Source organism: Pipra filicauda, unplaced genomic scaffold (assembly GCF_003945595.2).
Source record: "Pipra filicauda isolate LSUMZ 115617 unplaced genomic scaffold, ASM394559v2 scaffold440_size556015_pilon, whole genome shotgun sequence".
Lineage (NCBI taxonomy): Eukaryota > Metazoa > Chordata > Aves > Passeriformes > Pipridae > Pipra > Pipra filicauda.
Genome location: NW_024104577.1, coordinates 244,028 through 264,632, shown reverse-complemented (window position 1 = coordinate 264,632; position 20,605 = coordinate 244,028). Strand labels below are relative to the sequence as shown.

The 20,605-nt window shown below is 34.6% G+C and overlaps 1 protein-coding gene across 2 annotated transcripts in view; it reads left to right on the top strand.

Annotated features, from left to right (window-relative positions):
• The window catches only part of LOC113984666 (neuroligin-4, X-linked), a 181,039-nt gene that overhangs the window by 30,028 nt on the left and 130,406 nt on the right, over positions 1-20,605 (top strand). For both annotated transcript variants that reach the window (XM_027714858.2, XM_027714859.2), the window contains exon 2: positions 207-287. The gene's annotated coding sequence lies outside the window, so the exon portion shown is untranslated. The remainder of the gene's footprint in view (positions 1-206; positions 288-20,605) is intronic.

Below are 20,605 nucleotides of genomic sequence, written 5' to 3'. Positions count from 1 at the left end.
AATTACACATAAGAAAGAATAAAAAATAGTCAAATGTCTTTTATAAAAAAAAAATTAATTTTTTATTTTATATTTGAATATATATAATATCTGTTACTACAGGTGATTTACTAAGTAACCTTTTGTTCACTATTTGTGACTCATAAGCATGGGGTTTTTTTAATTAATTTATTGAAGAGCACTCACTATATATTTCTTCCCGACAGGAAAAACTGCTGTAACGAAAATGACACCATGCTTCCTCCTATGGGGGAATTTTGAAGCCTTCTCAAAAATACAACACAGTGGTAAGTACTAAAAATATGTTCATAACAATTCTGTTTTCTGTAAAAATGTGTAAAAGAAATGATAGCAAGTCTCTGTTGCTGGTGTTCTTAAACGTGTTTGAAATATATCTTTGCAATATACTCATCCAGTTAAAATGTTTGTTTGCCGTGTGTTCATACTATGGGATATGGAATAGAGTGCATTCTCAACAATAGTGCTCTTTATGTGCTTATTCATGATAAGCATGAATTATTATTTTTCAGTTTTGTAAATACTGAATGATAACAAATAGTTTGTAGTTAAAAGACATGGGATTAAACTAGGCTATTGTGCCACTGCTACTCAGCAAGGTTTGAGGTTTCCAGGCCACAGTGTTCCAGATAGAGCTGACAGTCTCCAATTTGCAAGAAGAAGTTGGGTTTCTAAGTTCTTATGGGCTGTATTAAAAAAGGGCTTGGTTGGTGTTTCATATTGCTATCATAAAGATCTATTTTTTTCCTCTCATTTTGTTAGCAAAATATGAAATAACATAATTTAATATATATGTAGCGTACACACAGACACACACATAGATAGTTATATGTATATGTATATATATATACATAATATATAAACATTCTTATTGTATCAATATGAAATATGTGACAAGGTTTTAATTTAGAAATCTATGCATAGAATATAGTCTATTTATAAAACATCTTAATCTAATTGCCATTCATTCATGCTGTGCCTGACACGCCGATTAATGAGAAGGGAATGACCAGAAGAGTTTCTCTGATGCACATTCTTCCTTCTCACTTTATATTATACAGGAACTTCAAAGCAGATGTGACTTTTTCTGTAATCATTGCCCTAGCTGTAGCACAATGACGTTTCAATTTCATATTAACACTGGGTCCTAAATTCAAGGAGAAGGAATAGTAATAGGTCTGATGCAATAATAAAGTTGTGAATAAGCAATAATTCAAAGTATGACAGGTTAGTTATGAGAATCAAGGGTACCATTATGTGAAGTGTAAAATTCAGACAAAGAAAATAACAGCTTTGAAAACTCCTGTGACTTTTGCATCACTGAACCATGTTTATTCCAATTTGTAGCAATTTAAATGTAATTGAATAAAAAATAATTCATGAACAGGAACCTGTTTAGTAGTTTAGCATCCACAGTGATTGTGATAATAGCTGAATTCTTAGGGGTTAGTATAGTGAGTAGTACAATATGCATGAATGCCATACATAAAATTCAATTACTTACTCCACTTCAGAGAACTCGGGACATTTTTTTCAGGAAAAAGGCAAGCACCTGATATAAAGAATACAAGGTGAATATCAAGAGTACAAAGCTGACAAGTACAAAGATGAAATAATAATTTCTTTGGAACTAACAAATTTTGGTAGATTTACATTGTCTTGCACTAGAATAAGCCACAGCCATTTCCAGGAAGGGAAAATCTTATCTCTAGATCTATCTCAATACACTGAGATAGACCACGGAAGCTGGGGAGAGGAGTCTGAAGGGGAAAGTGAGGTATAGTGTGATTTTAGTTTTCTCTCTTTTCTCAGCATTGTGTTTGTTCTTCATAACACAGGAAAGAAAAGCCAGAGAGAAGGAGTAGAAAGGGAAGAAAACAACATTAAAACAGAAAAGTGAGATGGAGCCTCTTGATGTCTGGCTTTTAAATCACACTGCAAGTTAGTGGACATCAGAAGCCAGCAGTGCCTTTTGAAAATTTCGTTGTTCATGTGAAGTGATAATTGGACTATATATTAAAAAAACAAACAAACAAGCAACAAACAAGAGGAGAGTAGAAAATGAAATTATAAATCAGCACCAAATTTATTTCAGCTTCTCTGCTTGCTAATTTCCTGAAATATAAGTAGCCACAGATATTTCTATTCAACTACCACCCCCAAGGTACTCAAAGACACACAACAGAAATGTGAAAATGTGTTAGTTTCAAATTTTGTCTGAAAAAAGGTTGTATTATGAGAATTTTTTCAGGAGACAAATAGAAATGGATCTGAAGGCTTTCAGGAAAATGTATAACCCAAGCCAAACTAATTTTGAAGTTGTATTTGCAGCAGACATTAGGGATACATTTGGATGAATAAGAGAAGCGTGTGTATAATTATCAGTGTTGGTTCCAAAAAAACAACTAGACATGGTAGCTTGGACAGACTGTAACTGATTTTTGTTATACTGTACTCTTATATTTAAAAAAAATACAGAAAGAAATCCCTAAATCTTGAACACTTTTACTTCTTACTTGCTATCATTTTCATCCAGAATTCCAGATAAAAATCATCAACATAAACCAATGATCTTCCTCAAGAAGCAAAAACATTATGTTTGGAGTATGCAAGAAAGGCTTTCTGGCAATGCACAATATAGTAGTAAAAACTGAAGCAAAAAAATGGCCCATGCTTTGTCCTCAGATTTTGATCTTACATCAGAAGTGTGAGTTTAAATGGTGGGACTTCATTCTAGAATACCAACCTGACAGCTGAATGTGCAGATGGAGCCCTGTGGTAGTCTGTGAAGTACTGTGTTGTTTCTTTGATGTAGCCACATACTGTCAGATTCTTGATCATGTTCTCAGACTCTGATCAAGCCTTCTGTCTTGTATCATTTATGATAACAAATGTGAAGGAAAAATAAAGCCTTCATATTAGAAGGCAGGAATAAATCATTCCAGTTCTAGTCTGGAGAGTTTCAGGAAACAGATCAACTCTTAATTCTCTGAGGAAAATCAGAGCACAATATAACTCTCACTCGTAGAGCTGTCAGCTCTCCTCAGCCTACTTTTCAGCTCTTCGGATTTAGTGTTGTTGATCAAGATCTTTGCTTTCCTCTTGTCAGAGTTTATGGCTGTAAATGGAAGTGTGCTCAGCTGAGCAGTCCAACCTCTGGTTAAGCAACGCCTTCAACTCCTCCAGCTTTCTTTTCAGGTTCTCATTGTATTTTACACTCTTAGGTGGAAGAAGAATGCTCCTCACATTTTTTCTGTCTTAATGAAACATTAGCACAATTTTAGCATGGAAATCCATCAATTAAGTAGGCTCCTAAGACCAGTACTATTATATATATAGGCTCTGCTGCCATTATAGTGTATATTCTTCCTACCAATTCTCTTAATTTTGAAACAGAAGTAAGGAAGAGAAGAAATCAGTTTAAATCCTTCCTTTTATAATGATAGAAGGTATATTTTCCATGGTGAAAAATAAATGATAAGCAGGAGCAATTGATGAAATTATCAGCTGAACATCTCAGAACTGATTGTCTGGTCATGTTAATTAATTGAGGCTAATGCTCAATATTTCAGTAGGTTTCCAAATTGGAAACTGAACCTTCTTCAAGAAATTTTAGTAGTGTAAATTGAGTTTAACACCTACTGTTTGGAAATTTAACCAGGCTTTAATGACATTTTGCCTAGATTTGTTTGCAGGATGTTCCACAACTCTCTATGTGTCTATACATTCGTTTCCAGGGAGTCCTAAATCCATTGCAGTTAACTGTGGCTCAGTTAACATAGAAAAAATAAGTAAAGTTGCATCATCTGCTTTACTTGAGATGTTACTGGTAAATCTAATCTTAGAAAAATCTGTTACATCACTGATACTGTGGTGTATTTTCCATTAAAGGTGGAGACCTTCTGTGAGTAGTGGAATCAAAACATTTGGATTCTTTAATGAATATAAATGATTCCTTGCCTCCATTTGAATTCAAAGTGATGCATCCATTAATTTTTTATCCCAATATTTAGTTATCTCTTATAGTATGACTGACCTAAAGTACCTGAAAGCAGGTAAACCGTAATGATTTCCATCAATATGTGAATTTATGAAGAACCCAAGTGAGAAATGGAAATATGAAGCATTTGCAAATGTTATTCAATTATGAAATAACAAACACTAAAACTTTCCAGGTCATTAAATTTACTTTCAGATGGCAAGGTATTGAGTAATTTTATCACTTCTACCTAAATTCATTAGCTTTACTGACAGCTTTTGGGAGCTAGTTAAATAATTTTATAAAAGTATGAGTCATGGTTGTCTTAAATCTTTAAGAAACATAAACTATTCTTATCTAAGTAACATTTCCATAAATACAATTGATTTTGTAGAAAATTAATTTGAACACAATATTACAAAAAGTATTGTACAACAATAACAAAGAATGGTTAAAATTGTCTAATTTCAGCATTATACAGACTGCATGGGTAATAGGAGTTCACTGAATCATAACATCATGACTAATAAGTAAAAGTGAAATAGAAAATAATCACACTGTTTTGCATAGACGGCTCATTTGATTGATTACAGGTATTTTTTGAAGTTCAGTCATGTTCAATTCAAAGAACTAGAGTGCAAATTTTACTATCTCAGTGTTTGAACTTGAATATGTTTTATCACTGTGACTCATATAATTTAAATCTACTGTACTGAACAATGGGTAGTGATGCTATATCCGTTTCTACAGGGAACTTTAAACTCTTAAAAAGTTCAAAACAGCTCAGTGTTGGGTTTGTTTTTTTTATAAAACAGTAAAAGTTTTGAGCACAAGGTTCCAGTGTAAATTAATTACTTGTAAGCAGTTTTCCTCATCCTGTCAAGATTCAAAACACACTGCAACTGCATTATTAATCACAAGACTGTGATTTGTTTGTTTTGTTTGGACAACTCAGTAGTTAATGGGAAGGGAAGACCATCTATATCTCTTAATATAGATCCTTTTACCTGCCATTCAGCAGCTACCTTCCTTCTTTTTTATATAAAAGGAATAGCCCTGTATAACAGGAAAATCTTGTGTCCTTCTGGCATTTCCATGACTTAATTTGAGCTCTGTACCCTGAAGTTCAAGTTTCTTTTAGAAATAACTGACAGAAAATGATCTCTGGGATCATCAGCTCCAGATTCTAAAAGCAGGAGATGACTGTATCATGCAATCCTTTTTATACAGCCTGCAATATAGGTTATGAAGCCAAGGGCTACATTGGTTACTGGTGGAAACCAGTAATGAACGATGTCTCTCAAGGGTCCATACTGGTGGGACCATGCTAATAAATATCTTCATCAGTAGCATAGACGATGGGACTGAGTGCACCGTCATCAAGTATAAGGATGACATCAAGATACGCGGTGCAATTGATTCACTTGAAGGAAGGAATGCCATCCCAAGGGGACCTCAACAGGCTGGAGGAATGAATCCACGAGAAATTCTTGAAGTTCAGCAAGACCAGTATAAGGTCTTGCACCTGTGTCATGGCAATCCCCAATATCAGTAGGGGCTGGATGGTGAATGGATTGAAAGTAGCCTTGTGGAAAAGGACTTGAGGATACTGGTGGATGAAAAACTGATTATGAGTCAGCAGTGTGCACTTGCAGCTGAGAAAGCCAACTGTATCCTGGACTGTATCAAAAGCAGCGTGACCAGCAGGTTGAAGGAGGTGATTCTGACCCTTCACTCTGCTCTGGTGAAACCCCACTGGGGTACTTCATCCAGCTCTGGGGTCTCCAGTACAAGAAAGATATGGACATGTTAGAGCAGGTCCAGAGGAGCACCACAAGATGATCAGAGGACTGGAGCACCTCCCCTGTGAAGACAGGCTGAGATAGTTGGAGTAGTTCAGCCTGGAGAATAGAAGGTGCTCATGAGAGCTTACTGTAGCCTTTCAATATATAAAAAGGGCTGATAAGGAATGTGGAGAGAGATGTTTTATCAGGGTGTGTAATAACAGGGAACAAAGAGGAATGGCTTTAAACTGGAAAAACATGGATTTAGAGTGGCTGTGAGGAATAAGTTTTTTATTGTGAGGGTGGTGAGGCACTGGAACAGGCTGCCAGAGAAATTGTGGCTGCCCCATCACTGGAAGAGTTCAACACCAGGCTGGGTGGTTTTAGGCAACCTGATCTAGCAGCATCTCTGCCCATGGCAGGAAGGCCAGAATTAGATAGTCTGTAAGGTCCCTTCCAGCCCAAATTATTTTATAATTTTATTATATTTGTCTAATATCATGTATATTATCTATGTATGCTTATAAAACATGAAAGAGTATTAAGGTAAATGGCTGCGTACATACATAGCTGATTAATTTTAACACTCGTATAGCACTATAGGTAGCCCTATAGGCACCTCAGCATTGGAACTGGAATTTGGAGATAAAATAGATGAAAAATCAGTAATGATGGAATAATATAATTTTTTTCCTGATTTTTGGAGAAATTATATCACACTGAAACACTTTTGAATAATGCTCTCAGTGGGGCTATTTTCAGCTAATATCATGGATATCATGCACTAGCCATGGTGTGAGGTTGTACATCCAACAGTATATCAGAAGAATTAAAGTTTTTGGTTCTTTGAGACAGATTTTGGTTCTTAAAAATAATCTTCTAGTAGAGTTTTAGGAATAAAACTTCCAGCATTGCTCCAGAGGGCCTGGATATCCCATACATTCTATGTCATATCTGCTAAAATAATAAATTATTTTTATTTTGTACCAAATGCAAGTAATCCACTGCAATTATGCTAATCACTGCCCTGAAAACAGATTGATACAGCTGTTGAGTGACTAGGGAAGATGATGGCATATTTATTTCTTTTTCAAAAGAAAAAAATAAAATGCTTTTGCCAGCAGGAAGCCAAACTGCTTGTAGAAACTACTTAGAACTGAAAATCACTATTTGATTCCAAAGGTAAATGTGTTTGTTTGTATATATGAATATAAAATACATTTAACTTTAATTGCTTGCCAATTTAGACCCAGATAGCTGGTATTGTACAGCATTTCTTAGAGGTTTTTTTTTTTTGATTTTCTATTGACATTGTGCACAATATACATATATATATGCAGTTGTTTTTCTATTGAGCCTTAAATATGGAAGCTGAAAGTATTTTAAAAAAAGCATGAAAGTATCTAAAAGTATCTAAAACACTCTTTATACAAGGTTCTCTATCAAAGAATATCTTTCATATATACTGCTTTGCATTCCGTTGTTCTTTCCCAAGGAAAAAGCCAGAGAAAGGGAACACAATACAAATATGGTAATGTTGTTATCCTCAACCTGAAAAAAAGCTCAGAATTATTTGACTGTAGGTGAAAATACTCAGGTTAAGTAAAATCAGATTCTGTCTGTTTTCAGGCATTATGGGCTCTGCTTTTCCTGAAGAGGTAGGAACTAGTACTGTTCCTTTTTTTACCTGGTTGCAGATGTATTAACAGTGATGGATATTTGCTCATCTGCACTCACAGCATGAACACGGATTTAAAGCTTACATGACTATTCACAGAATGTTAGAAAAACCAGCTTAAATTTTTATATTTTGATATGGTTTTAGGAAGTAACTGACAAAATTTGGTGTTTATAATCTTAAAAAGGCGAATTTTTTGTTGGCGTAAGAAATTAATAATCTGCAACCAAATCTCTATTATAATTGTGGTTTGGCTCTCTGTGAGGGAAACAAAATTCTTTTATCTGGAACTAAATCACACCCTTAATTCTAATGTAGTTTGCAGTCAATGGAGTTAATTGTACTGAAAAATTTTGTTGCTTCTATCATTTAAGGCTTTTTACTTTGCTTTAAAGGTACGTAGGTGATATTTTCTATGCTGTGTCATATCACTGTGACTTCTCTTATGGGTAGACATATGTCATTAATTTGATTCATAAAGATGAGATGCAAATCCTTGAAAATTAGCTATGAATAATGAGCGATCCAAATGGTACGCTGAGTCGAAGTCTATTCTTACTTATATATGTCACTAAAATAGGAGGCTAAACTAAAAGATATGTATTTTAACTGTATGTAGACAGCTTTTGAGATTAATATCTTTTGCAAGAGTCCTTGCAAAGAGCATAACTTTGTCTTAACTATGAAATAATACTAAAATGTTTCAGTAACCAGAATTCTCTTCTTTTGTTAAAGCTATTTCTAATTTAATACTTTCAGACTAAAATACACAAAGCTTTGTGTAAAGCTTTAAAAGCTCTCAGTTTGTTATGCTTCCTTCCAAAAAAGATACACATACACATAGAATAACCTCAAATATAAAAGCAAGAAAATGATGGAAAGAGCCCCCGGATATAACACATCAGTAGGTAAATGAAGCACACCTACTCTGTAGTAGGTGGTATAACAAAATAATTACTATAGCTGATTTCCAGTTCAAATTACCAGTTATTTTCATGGTGCAACTGGTGAAAATTATTTCACAAGTGCAACTTGCACTGGCACTGTATTTATAGATTATTAATTCAAGGACTAAAAGAGAGTTGTGGGTTTTTTTAAAGCGAAAGTTATCTCCATGTTCAGATTTGCTTTCCTGAAGCTGACTGCTGTCCAGACTCCTCTAATAACACTTCTCTCCTTTTACACTGGGATGCTTTTTGCAAGGTGGATGAATGCACATTGCCAAAATTCTTTGGGGGTTTAAGTTATCTGTGCATATGGAATTCACGTTACCCTGATCTAAATACATTGTTTCCGTTGATTTTAGAGAATTTTAAAAAATCCCCAAACAAAAGACTTTTGGCAGAAGTATAAAGATCTATTAGGATAATTATTAAAATTTGGAAACCTCTAAATCAAGATTCTAAAGAAATTTTTCTGTTTAGCAGTGCATGCTAATTAAGACCCCATCACAACATAAACTGATCATAAACTAACTTTAATTTAGCTACAATTCACTTTTCTAAAGATTTTTTCTGTGTCATTTTGTTTTGAAAATGCAAGCTATTCTTGGTGAATTATATTTCTTTTATTTTTCTTTTGAATGGTAGTTGGTTGGTTTGTTTCAATGACATTTTAGGAAGTGCCTGATACTGAATTCTTGTAAGATAACATATATATTCAGCAGATTGATTGGAAGGCTATTGTGAAAGCTATTAGTGAAGGCTATTAGTGAAAATACTCACGTGAATATTGTTTCCAGTGTTTATGATATGCTAGTCATGAGTGAAAAATGCTATTTATTGCACATGTCTCAATCTTTAAAATATATTTACTTTTAAAGAAAATAGCAGTTTAGCTGGGTTGCATTGTTAGATATTATTTTTTTTTTTTAATTTGTCTGAACATCAGCAGCTACTTTTTTACTGTGAGGGTAACTGAGCACTGGCAAAGGATGTCCAGAGAGGCTGTAGAGTCTCCCTCCTTGGAGATACTAAAAATATGTCTGGACATGATCCTAGACAACCATTTGTAGGCATCCTTCCTTAAGCACAGGGGTTGAACCAGATGACCTCCATTCCAACCTCAACCAATCTATGATCCTGTGATCTTCGTTTAAGAGTAATTCATTTTTTTCCTTACGTGCATTTAAAATAACAGTATAACCCTTTCAATTTCATTCCATAGAAGTATCAAAAACGAGGGAAAAAAACCAAGACAGTTATATTACAAGTTTATGTAACAACGGTCAGTAGCTTGAAAAGTTAGGTCATGAATAATTAGAGGCTTAACATTTTTGTTGTTACTACAGTTCTGCTTAAAGGAAGATGGACCAAATGAAATAGAATTAGATGTTTTAAAGGCTACTGAAATAGTTTTTAGTTTATATTTTTCATTAAGTATTAATGAAATAGAACTCATTGAGTGGAATAGTGTGAGGCTACAATACAATGTTCAAACAATGGCAGAACTAGAATCTATTTCCAATTAGAAGCCATCAAAACTAAAAAGTGTAACAGTAAGGTAATAAGCTTCATAAGGGTACAAGAAATTCAGATCTGATATGTTCAGCATAAACTGTATATTAATTTGAGAGCAGAATTCATTAAAGAGTATGTATCTGAAAGACAAATCTTTTATGACAGTACAGAAATTAAGCAATCTGAGTTTATTAATTTACAAAGCAGATGTTCTCAATAGCTTGATAAAGAAAACTATGAAAATTGGAGCTGGGACAGAGCAATCACAACAATTACAGTATTAGATCACTCTCTTGGTATCTTCATTGTCTTCTGGAGTATGGATTTTCTGTGCTTTTAAATGTTAGTATAATACTAGTGCAACTGGATTCTGAGCTTGTTAAATTTAAATATTACCACAGTATGTTATGAGTTAACTTTAAAAAAGGGAGTTAAAGACTTAGCAAAACTTTTGCATGATTATGGTGTTCTGGACTGAAACATCTTTTCTTTTTTTGAAATGACCTTTAGTTAAAACCAAAATGGAACTCATTCGATACAGAGGTTTTTTTCTGTGAAAAATTTTCTCATGGAGAATTTAAGTTAAATCCTTAGCTGAACAATTTTTTCTTATGGTTGTTTACGGTTTATCATTTGAAGTGTATATTCTGGAAATCAGCAAAATCAGAACAAAATTAAATAACTCAAGAGTTTCTGGCAGCGAAAACTTTTTTGTTTGAAATGTAAAATATGTAATCTATATTGCCAGAATATGGGAACGACACTTACAGTTTTATTATTAGCAGTGTAGATCTCATGTCCAGAAATACAACCATCTTGGTGCAAGAATTCAGGAAAGGTAATTGTTACAAATATGCTGAAATTCAAGGCCAGAGAAATAACAAACTCCTAGATGGTTATCTTCGATGCCAATGGGAAACAATATTCAATTCCAAAAAGAAGTGATTAGCAACTTGCCAAGGTGATAGCTGTATCATCCCTTTGGGGGGCAGACTTCAAGGAGAGTAGCAACTGTCTAAACAAAAGCAAAAAGATACTTGAGTTGCTTGTTCCAAGAATCAGTAAGAAAACTGCTAAAGAAACATATGTGCACTTTCCCATGTCTTAAAAATTTATATACAGCTACAAGCAAGACACAAGACTTTCAGATGATGGATCTTTTTCTCTCATGCCAAAGAAGGCATTGTGGAAGGAATTATTTTGAAGAACAAAAGTGTAAGTCAGATCACACGGGAATTACTGACGTATCTGCAATATGAGGTAGAATAATCTTTTCTTCTGTCAAAGGGATTTAATTGTTTGCCCTGACCTCCATCTGTTCTGTTAATTGACCGCATTAGTTTGTGGTATATATTTTTGGTTGGTATTATGTTTTATTAGTGAGATTTCTTAAGATGATATAATAGTAGCACACAGGAAGCTGTAACTCCTACCATGTGACAAGGTACATTTTTTTCTCAATCCTGACCTTGATCAGTTGAATGAGGGCAGGAAAAAACAGATCAGTCCTCCCTATTCAACCTGTCAACTGCATATTGTCTTATTTTTTTTTCTGCAATATTATCCCATATGGATATGATTGAATGCAAAAAGGAAAAAAAATAAAGATAGAAAACCAGAAATACTTTAAAAAATACATGAAATAAATTCCCTTTACAAAATAAAAATCAATTTTACATTGATTGATTGAATCAATAGACATATAACTTTTCCTGTATAACTTACATATATATATATAAATATGTGAAGAGACAAAGGGAAGCTAAAAAAAAATGACCAGGGAGAAGAAAAGAGTCATAGGAAGGAATTATGATTTGGAGAAAAGAACAAGCTAGTGGTGTCCACTCTAGAAGAAAGATTTGAGAATTAGAAAGGGACTGAGAAGGCTATGTGCAAAAGAGGAAAAAAAGGACATGTTTTCAAGCAGGGGAGAACAGGAATAATGAAAAAATGTGTTAAATAATATGATAATGATAATATTTCATGTGTCTTATTAGAAAGTCATTCATAAATGGTACTCCTTGGATCCAAAAAGTCCAAAAATGGGAAACACATTTTTTATAAATAAATAAACCCAAGATTTCTAACATAATACTCTTTTTCAACAGACCTCTCAGTTCTATGTTAGCAAAGGCTAGTATTAGGTGAAAATAGGGAAAATGGATAAACTTGTTCACTGAGATATAATTTTACATCAAAGAAGATATCATGTAGTGGTTTTTGAAATAAGACAGAGAGATGGCTGTGGGAATAACAATAAAAATAATAATAATAATAATAATAATAACAACAACAACAGTAATAAAAAAAGGGAAGGGTAAAATTAATTGAATGATAGGCAAGAAAATACCTGAAGTTTAGACTAAACTCTGAATACTGAATTTCTTCCCCATGGATGCTACATCATCTTTGATAAACTATCAGCAGAACTAATGAAAGAACAGAGAAAAACTGTTAAGAAACTTATAGCAGAATAAGTTCTTTGTGATTTTAGTCATGAGGACTTGGTTCATGTATGAAACAAATTGGAAAGTTACAAGTTTCTTAACTTTGTGGCTATAGAGGTAATTCTGTAAGAGGTGAAAGAAGGAACCATCTCGCTACAGCTCAGTTCAGACGGTTAGCTGTCTGATCTAGGCTGATGACTTGGGCTCTTTAAACATAATCTGCAGGATGTTTTCATAGTGGTTGACTTGAACTAATATTTAATGTGAAATACCTGTGTTACAGGAGGAAGAGTTGCTGCCTGAAGTGTATGTGTCTGGTATAGACAGGATATCTGACTTTTTCATAAACAATTAGTGAGACGAACATGAGCTTTAGTGATGTTTCCAAGATGGAGAAAGAACCTTTTCATGGTGCTAGGCAAAGGTGAAAACTTACCAATAATGGGAGTGGAAGGATGAGCAGGATGAGAAATAACAATTTCTGTCTTTGTTGTTGGCTTTCCTTTCCTACTCAGATACAGGTCTACACACTACAAAGCAGATACAATATATTATGTTAGATTTCTGAAAACCCTTTGATGCAAGAAAGTATAATTAACTTAATGTGAGATAGCTTTGAAGTTCTGCATGTAGTAGAATGATAGGGGCTGTCATGTAGATGATTTTAAGAATTTTTTTTTTTTACCTAAAAGAAAAGCAGTCACTTATTATTATGAGATTTCTCTTGGAATTCTTAGAAGACCATGACAGATGATTTGATTTTTATCATTTGGGAGGGTGGGATTGGAAATGGAGGACATTTTTAACTGAATAGCAAACTACCTGCAAAACATTTGATTTCTTTTCCAAGCCTAGCTTTTCTGCTTTTCCTCATGCATGTTTTGGCAACAAATAGATAAAGTTGAAAAAATACCGATTAAAAAAACCCAAAACGACACTAAACTCAAGTAACTGGCATCAAGACACGTTTTTCAAGCTTACATGTGTATGAAATTCTTCTTAGCGGTATATCCTCTTGCTAGCTTGTGTAACAGTTTTCCAGTTTGCATTTCCAAAGTATTGGAATTTCAGAAGTATGTTTCTTAGGTTTCTACATGTTGTTGTTGAAGTCTGCTTAATATTTACCCAGCTTTTATTGTTGTTTTGCAAATAAATCTCACTTTTGCTGTTGTTGTTGTGTACATCTTCTCATATTACAGGTTTGTCACTATCTGATGTGAGATGACAGTCATATTTCATTAATTTCCTAAAGGAACATACTCTCTATTTTTCTCCTCACTTTCCATATTTAAGCAAAAAATGTACATTACATAAAAGTAGGCATAGTCAGACTTGGATTTCAGGCATCCATCAGTGAGGAGGAAGGATATATTTGATTCTGCCCATGCTGTTATGTTGCTTAGTAAATAAAATGGTCCAGGTCCTGTTCTCTGTCCCTGAGCATACAAAGCATAGCAGAGTTTGCATCTCTATAGTGCAAGTCTTTCATACTAAAAAAACCCCAAAACAACTGTCTGTTGAGGAATATCTCTGTCCTGTAGTATTACATGTTTATGCATGTGCGTTGGCTGGAAGGTATGAATGCCATGGTGGGACAGTGCCAGTGTCCATGCTCTAGCCTCATTTAATTCACTGCTTAGACCTAAATTCCAGTGCTTACTGCACTGACCTGAAAACAGCATAATGAGACTTCTGTATGGTAATATTATGCTTAGCTTTTAGGGGTCCACATTATATGATATAATTCACAGGTCCCGGTGCTTATGTCAACTAGAAAGTTATGAATTTCACTCTTCATTATAAATTCAGCATATACAGGACAGTAAGCAGAGTATATGCCAGAGGCTCTCTTCTAGGCAGGCTTTTAAGCTGTGTTTGCTGGGGAGAGGGGAAGGCAGTAGGCAGTATAGGAATGGTTGCCTCATTATTGTTGCCTAAGATCATAGAATCAATTAAATTGGAAAAGACCTCTAAGGTCATCAAGTCCAACCGCTAATCCAGCATTGCCAAGTCCACCACTATACCATGTGCCTAAGTGCCACATCCACGTGTCTTTTAAATACCTCCAGGGATGGTGATTCCACCACTTCCCTGGGTTGTGTGTTCCAGTAAATTCCACCACTTCTCTGGGCTGCGTGTTCCACAACCCTTCTGGTGAAGAAATTTTTTCTAATTCTTGGTGCAACTTGAGGCCATTTCCACTCATCCTATCACTTGTTATTTGGAAGAAGAGACTGACCCCCACCTCTCTAGAACCTTCTTTCAAGTAGTTGTAGAGGGCAATAGGTACCCTCTTAAGCTTCCTTTTCTCCAGGCAAAATGATCTGAGGTCCCTCAGCTACTCTTCATAAGACTTGTGCTCCAGCCCTTTCCTCAGCTTTGTTGCTCTAACAGCACTGATCTAGTGAGTGATTCTGGTGATCCCATTCTTCATAACATTTTGTGGAGACTTATCTTGCTGAGACATGCTCTCTCACTTTTTAAATATAAGGGGCTCAAGTCAGTGCTTAGCAGGTGAAAGCCCACTAAGTTAGGAGGAAGGGAACAGGAACAAAAGCTAGAGGACATTCTTCCCTCATGCCGGTGAAGTTGTCTGCTTTCTAGCAAAGAAATAAAACCTAAGGGGAAGATCAAATTGGTAAATTTGATGATGTCTTTACTGATAGCACAGTAAAGATAATCTCCAGTCACAATTTTTATTTTATGAAATGATTCTCCTACAAACTGCATAAGGCTTGCTTGAAAGTGAAAATACATGTCCAGGGGAGTTTGTACTTTATAGGAATGCAGTGTTAGAGTTTTCTTATAGTCCAAGGGTGAGAATCTCAGAGCAAAGTCTTTTGGTTTAGGATTGACAACGCTTCACATAGTCCTTATAGCCATCACAGGCTTACTTGAAAGCTAATGTTTGTAACTTGAAAGACTGAAGATGTGGGTTTAGACTTCTTCAAGTTAATGAGGGCAGTCACTCAGCTCTCCCATTTCCAGAATGAGTGCATAATTGTGACATTATCATATGAATGAAGGCAGTATCACCACCTGGTAACTGAATCAGGTGTGCAATGAAAATGTCATGCCTCTGTCTCCTGTGTAATTCAGTTCTAGGAATTTGTGTAATAAGGCAGCAACTTCTTTTGACCATATAATAGTTTGATGGGGATGTGTGTATGTGTGTGTTGGTGTGTTCACATGCCTATGTGGTTTAAATTTTTCGTGCTTTTCCCACCCTGGTTTTGGTTATTGTAACATTTTTAATGTCTTCTCTTCTGAGACTGGAATGCCAACAAGAAGATATCAAGTTCTAATTATTAAATAGTTTCAAGAGATCAAATTGCCTATCAATCAGTCGTTTAGACAGTTTCTCAGTTGGTTCAGACAAGAGTTTTAGTTTCTTCCATCCTTGACAAGGGAGTGCACATAATTCAATGCTGAAGACAGAGAGGACCGAGACCTGTAAGTTTCTTTGTATAATATTTAGATAAAACCTGTAGATTCCCTTAAGAACTTTCCTTTTTAGTCATTTGACGTGGAGAAGAGTTAGACTCGTTCCATGTTAGAAACACTTTTTTTTAAGGTCTTGCAGTGGTATTAGGTAATGAATTCAGATTTTTTTTGAGGATTTATTCAAATTATAAAGGCCTATTCTGTAAACGTAATAAAATGTATAAAATAGTGATTTTTGTATGCATATTTCAATTTTTTTTCATATCCATAAATTAGTAGTTTCCTCCAGGCATAAGAAGTTTTACTCTACAGGAGCTTTTGCCTTACAGAAACTCAGGGCTGAACAGCCTGTTTCAGATCATGATCTTTTTCTTTTCGGAGTAACACAACTGAATTTAAGAAAACAGAGGTGCATAAAATAAACAAAGAGAGATCCAGAGTGTGTTACATTTCTTTTACAAGGTCATGTCAGAAATAAAAGCTGGAATTAAAGCCAGCAGTTGTGCTAGACTGTACTGATGTTACTTTTTGTACATTTCCCTAACATATTTACTAGAAAAGTAGTATTTTCTTAAGACTTTGCAGCCACAATTAGACATTCGAATAGCTACAATGTTCATTCAGTCATAGGAAGCTTAAATTCAGATCACTATTTGATCCAAGTGGAACACCTTTGGTGTGTAAACCTGAAATTAATAATTTTAGGTTTATGTTTGTAAGCAGTTTATGACATGTTTTTTCTTTCCCAGTATTAACACCTCATATTTATTTACAATCTTTATGAATTTATCTCAAGAAGCGGAAAGTATCATCAAAACTGTCTAACCACCGAAATTCTTCTGTAGTTCTTGTGTGCAATAGCAGTTGAAATTATAGTTCAAAAGTCAGTGAGATAAGTACAATGGTCTTAACTGAGCATTTCCAGTTAGTCTTCCGTCCTCCTGGCCATAAAGGGTTTTTCTTTATAATTTTAAATACAGGACTAAATAAGGGAAATCATGGTTGTGATTGTTCAACAACCACCTTTTACAGTTAGATCCAAACAGTTGATTTTTTACACAATGCTGAAGTGTATTTCTTGTGTTTTTTTTCTTGAAAAGGAGTGATGATCACACTTTTTCTTTCTCTCCACTTGGTTTTAAAATTGTTTTCATTATTGAGAGAATTGCAGTTTTCAAAACAATGCAGGCACCACACAGCCTTTTCTTATAATCCCATCATTCTTTTTGATAGTGTGACTTAGAAATTCAAAGTGTGGTAGCTGCAGGCAAGAAGCAATGATATGAAAGAAATGTGTGTCCATTTTCTGAAAAGTAAATGGTGATTGTAATTTCTAACCTGAGGGATCTACTGACACTGTCCAAGCCTATCTGAGAGACTCAGAGAAATTCACAGAAGGGTAAATGCATCATGTTATTTGAAAACAAAACCCCAAACGTCTTAATTTAATGTTTGTATATAATTTGTATTGCTTTTCAGGATTTATTTCCGTATTAAAAAAATAATATAAATTATCCACATTTTTCTTCTTAGTTACTTCTAACTATACAACTAAGATACTTCAGGGTCCATAGTAATGTTTGTATGGTTGGCATTTATTTTCACTTTAAGGAAGGATACATCATAGTTCTTATGTATCGCTTTTCAGTTTAAATCTTCAAGTGATTTTTAACTGTGAATTAATAAGAAATACTTCCAACTTAAATAATTCTGTGATTCTGTGATAGTTCAGATACTCATACTCGTCCCTAGTAAAGTTTATAATGCTAAGTTAATGTCACAACCCACCAGTAAGGGGGCGTGATGTTTGCTGTAAATTCTTCTCAGGCTGAACAAAGACACAAGACCACGTGTCAGGGAACTCTTATGCTTTATGGTATAGTTGTCTTCTTAACTCTGCTGACAAGCACAATATTTAGACTCAAAGGTATTGGCTAATACGCCTTTAAATTTATACGATACACTTGAGTAAGTTCCCAACTCCCCAAACAAACTCCTCAAGATACTGGCTCACAATGCACAACACACCACCAAAGATGCTGGCTAAAAAGCCACACCACCACTACAAAAAGGTGCTGGCTTACAAGCCACAACACACCTCCACAATCTCCCCACTCCCACAATAAAGTTCAGTAAGGAGTATGGGCTAGATTCTGACAGCCATTCTTTTGCCCAGGCAAAGCAAGGGAAGAAAACAAAGTATATCACCTATCCTTAGATGCTGTGTTGGTCCTGCCGTGGGGATGATCCGGAGCTGGAGCAAACCAAGAAAACAAAAGAGAAAGAGAGGAGAAAGGGGGGGTAGGGGGGGCAATCTGGTCCCTTTTATAGTTAACCTTGTGCATGCTTTTCATGTAAATTAGACTATTTGCATGTTTTCTTGAGGTGTGCACAGCCAGGCTTTTTCCAGGAAGAAAGCAGAGTGTGGGGACTGAGCACTAATCTCAAGAGAAGAAGGAAGTTGGCTGAGAACAGTGCTGCCCCACCTCCATGGGACCTTTGCCTCCAATCACATTTCCTGCAGCAGTACTCAGAATGTTTGAGACAAAACATGCTTAGATCTGGTCCTTCTCTACTGTTAGAATTATTATAAGTTTGGATTTTTTTGTTTGGATTTTTTTTGTTTTGGATTTTTGTGTGTGTCTGTGTGGTCTTTAAATAATAATTAAATAATACATAATTTATTCCTATTGGGAAAATGCTTACAAAAATACAACAAAATACACCTTCTATTTGGAAAAATAATTTCTTGTAAGACTCTGCTGCATGTTAATTTGAAGCCAGACATTGCTATAGTTACAGTTCTGAGATTCAAAAATAGCTATGATTGGCCAACTTCAGTAAATAACCTTCCCATCAACCTTGTAAGTAATCCAGTCCAGAAACTGCAGATTAGTTCATGATTGATGTTCCTCTGTGTTATTTACTATGACTTTGTCTGACTTTAGTGAATGACTTTATGTAGGATGAGGAAGAATGAACTGTAGCTCATTTCAGTGTATCAAGAAAGAAGTCCTAGAAGGTCAGAAAAAATGGCTAAAGAAATAATTATTGCCTTTTTTTTTTTTTTTTTAATTTGCAAGATGGTAGACAAAACCAGTATGCATTTACTGATATTTGAAAGAACAGCTTTTTGTTATTGAACAAACATTTGAAATCAGACACTATTAAGAGGGTGCAGAGCTGGTTAGGAGGTAGAGGTGTGTTTAAAGCTGTCTTGGGAAGAGCTTTTACAGAAAACAACTGTGTGATTAGGTTTCTGCTAATATACCAAATTAGTTATACGTATTGCTAAAATTAATACTGTAGGCCTGTTCAAATATTACTGTACCTTGGGTAGTTCATATTTACAGTATCATACAACTACATTAGTTTATTATAGAGCTTTATGTATGTTTCAAATATCGTAATCTTTTTAATCACTTTTGTTTGAAAACAACAAACACACAGACACAAACCAAACCAACAATGAAAAAACAAAAAAACAAGCAACCATATATTCACTTTACTTAATAACTTTCAAAATTATATATTTCTAGCGGACAAAGAGAACAGAAAGAAGAAAAGATACATTTCATGTTCTTGGCAAATGAAATATTTTTAAATGCATTAACTACTGTACAAAATATCATTATGAGGAGAATCTGAAGTTTTATTGATCACATTATTTTTGTTCTGGTGACTAGATGGCTATTCTTATGTTTCAGCTAGAAAAGCTGACTGTATGCTTTCAGAGTGTATGTCTAAATAAGGGGAGGTGAGTCTTTAATCCTGACTCTGTGCTGAGGTCAAACCTATGTACATGCCAAAAACCTTCCCCTGGGGAATTTGAGCAGAAGGAAGGACTAGAGACCGAAGGTGGTCGGCGACTGAAAGCTGAGGTGCACTGTTGTGCCCTAGTAGTTTTAGATAAAGTGTGAGAAGCCCTAGGATATCTGTGCAGTCCTCAGTCTCCTTAGCTCATAAAATTTATATTTCTGTTTGGTTTTCTTGTGGCTTGTCCATGAGCTGGACAAGCAGGTCAAAAAAACTTGAAACCACTTTAGTTTGCTATTCTACACTGGATCAAAGAGGACTTTTAAGCCATATCTTCTATTTCCCCAGCAGGTACAGAATTATTATAAAGCTACTGACATAATAATCTCCTCAGGCTGAAAAAGCAATAACTGCAGATCCTGGAAACCATCAGTTTAGCCCTGAAGGCCTGATTCATAGACTATTTAAACATCTCTAAGAGTGGCTTGGGGCACAGATTTATAATCAAGTACAAGTGGTGTTTCTAGTAAATGCACATCCATGTTAACTGCAATCTGCTTTTACTTCAAAGGCCATAAATATCTCATTAGTCTCAAATTACACTCTGACAATAAAGAAATCATGTATGAATGTATGTGATTTCAGATCTTCTTTGACTCTTCTCTGTGTTGTGCTGTCAGAAGTTGCAATTTTAAACTGAATCTTTTGATTTGGATTGATTTTTTTTGGTTGTTTGAGTGAGTGATACTTCCAACTAGGAATTTTTGCAAACAAGTTTATATATATTTTTCTAACATTTAAAGCAGTAAAAAAAGAGAAAAAGTGATAATAAAGACATTAAAAGTACATTTCTTCCTGTAGATTCAATATATAAAAGTATATTCAATAGCTGATTGTATACATGTAGATGAATACTGGTTTTGATATAATATCTAAAAAACTTTCTAAAATTTTCTATTTAAGGTTAATATTTATTTGCAACCTGTGACTCTTTGTTTACATCTTCCAACCTTTTTAATGTCATAATTCACAAATGAATA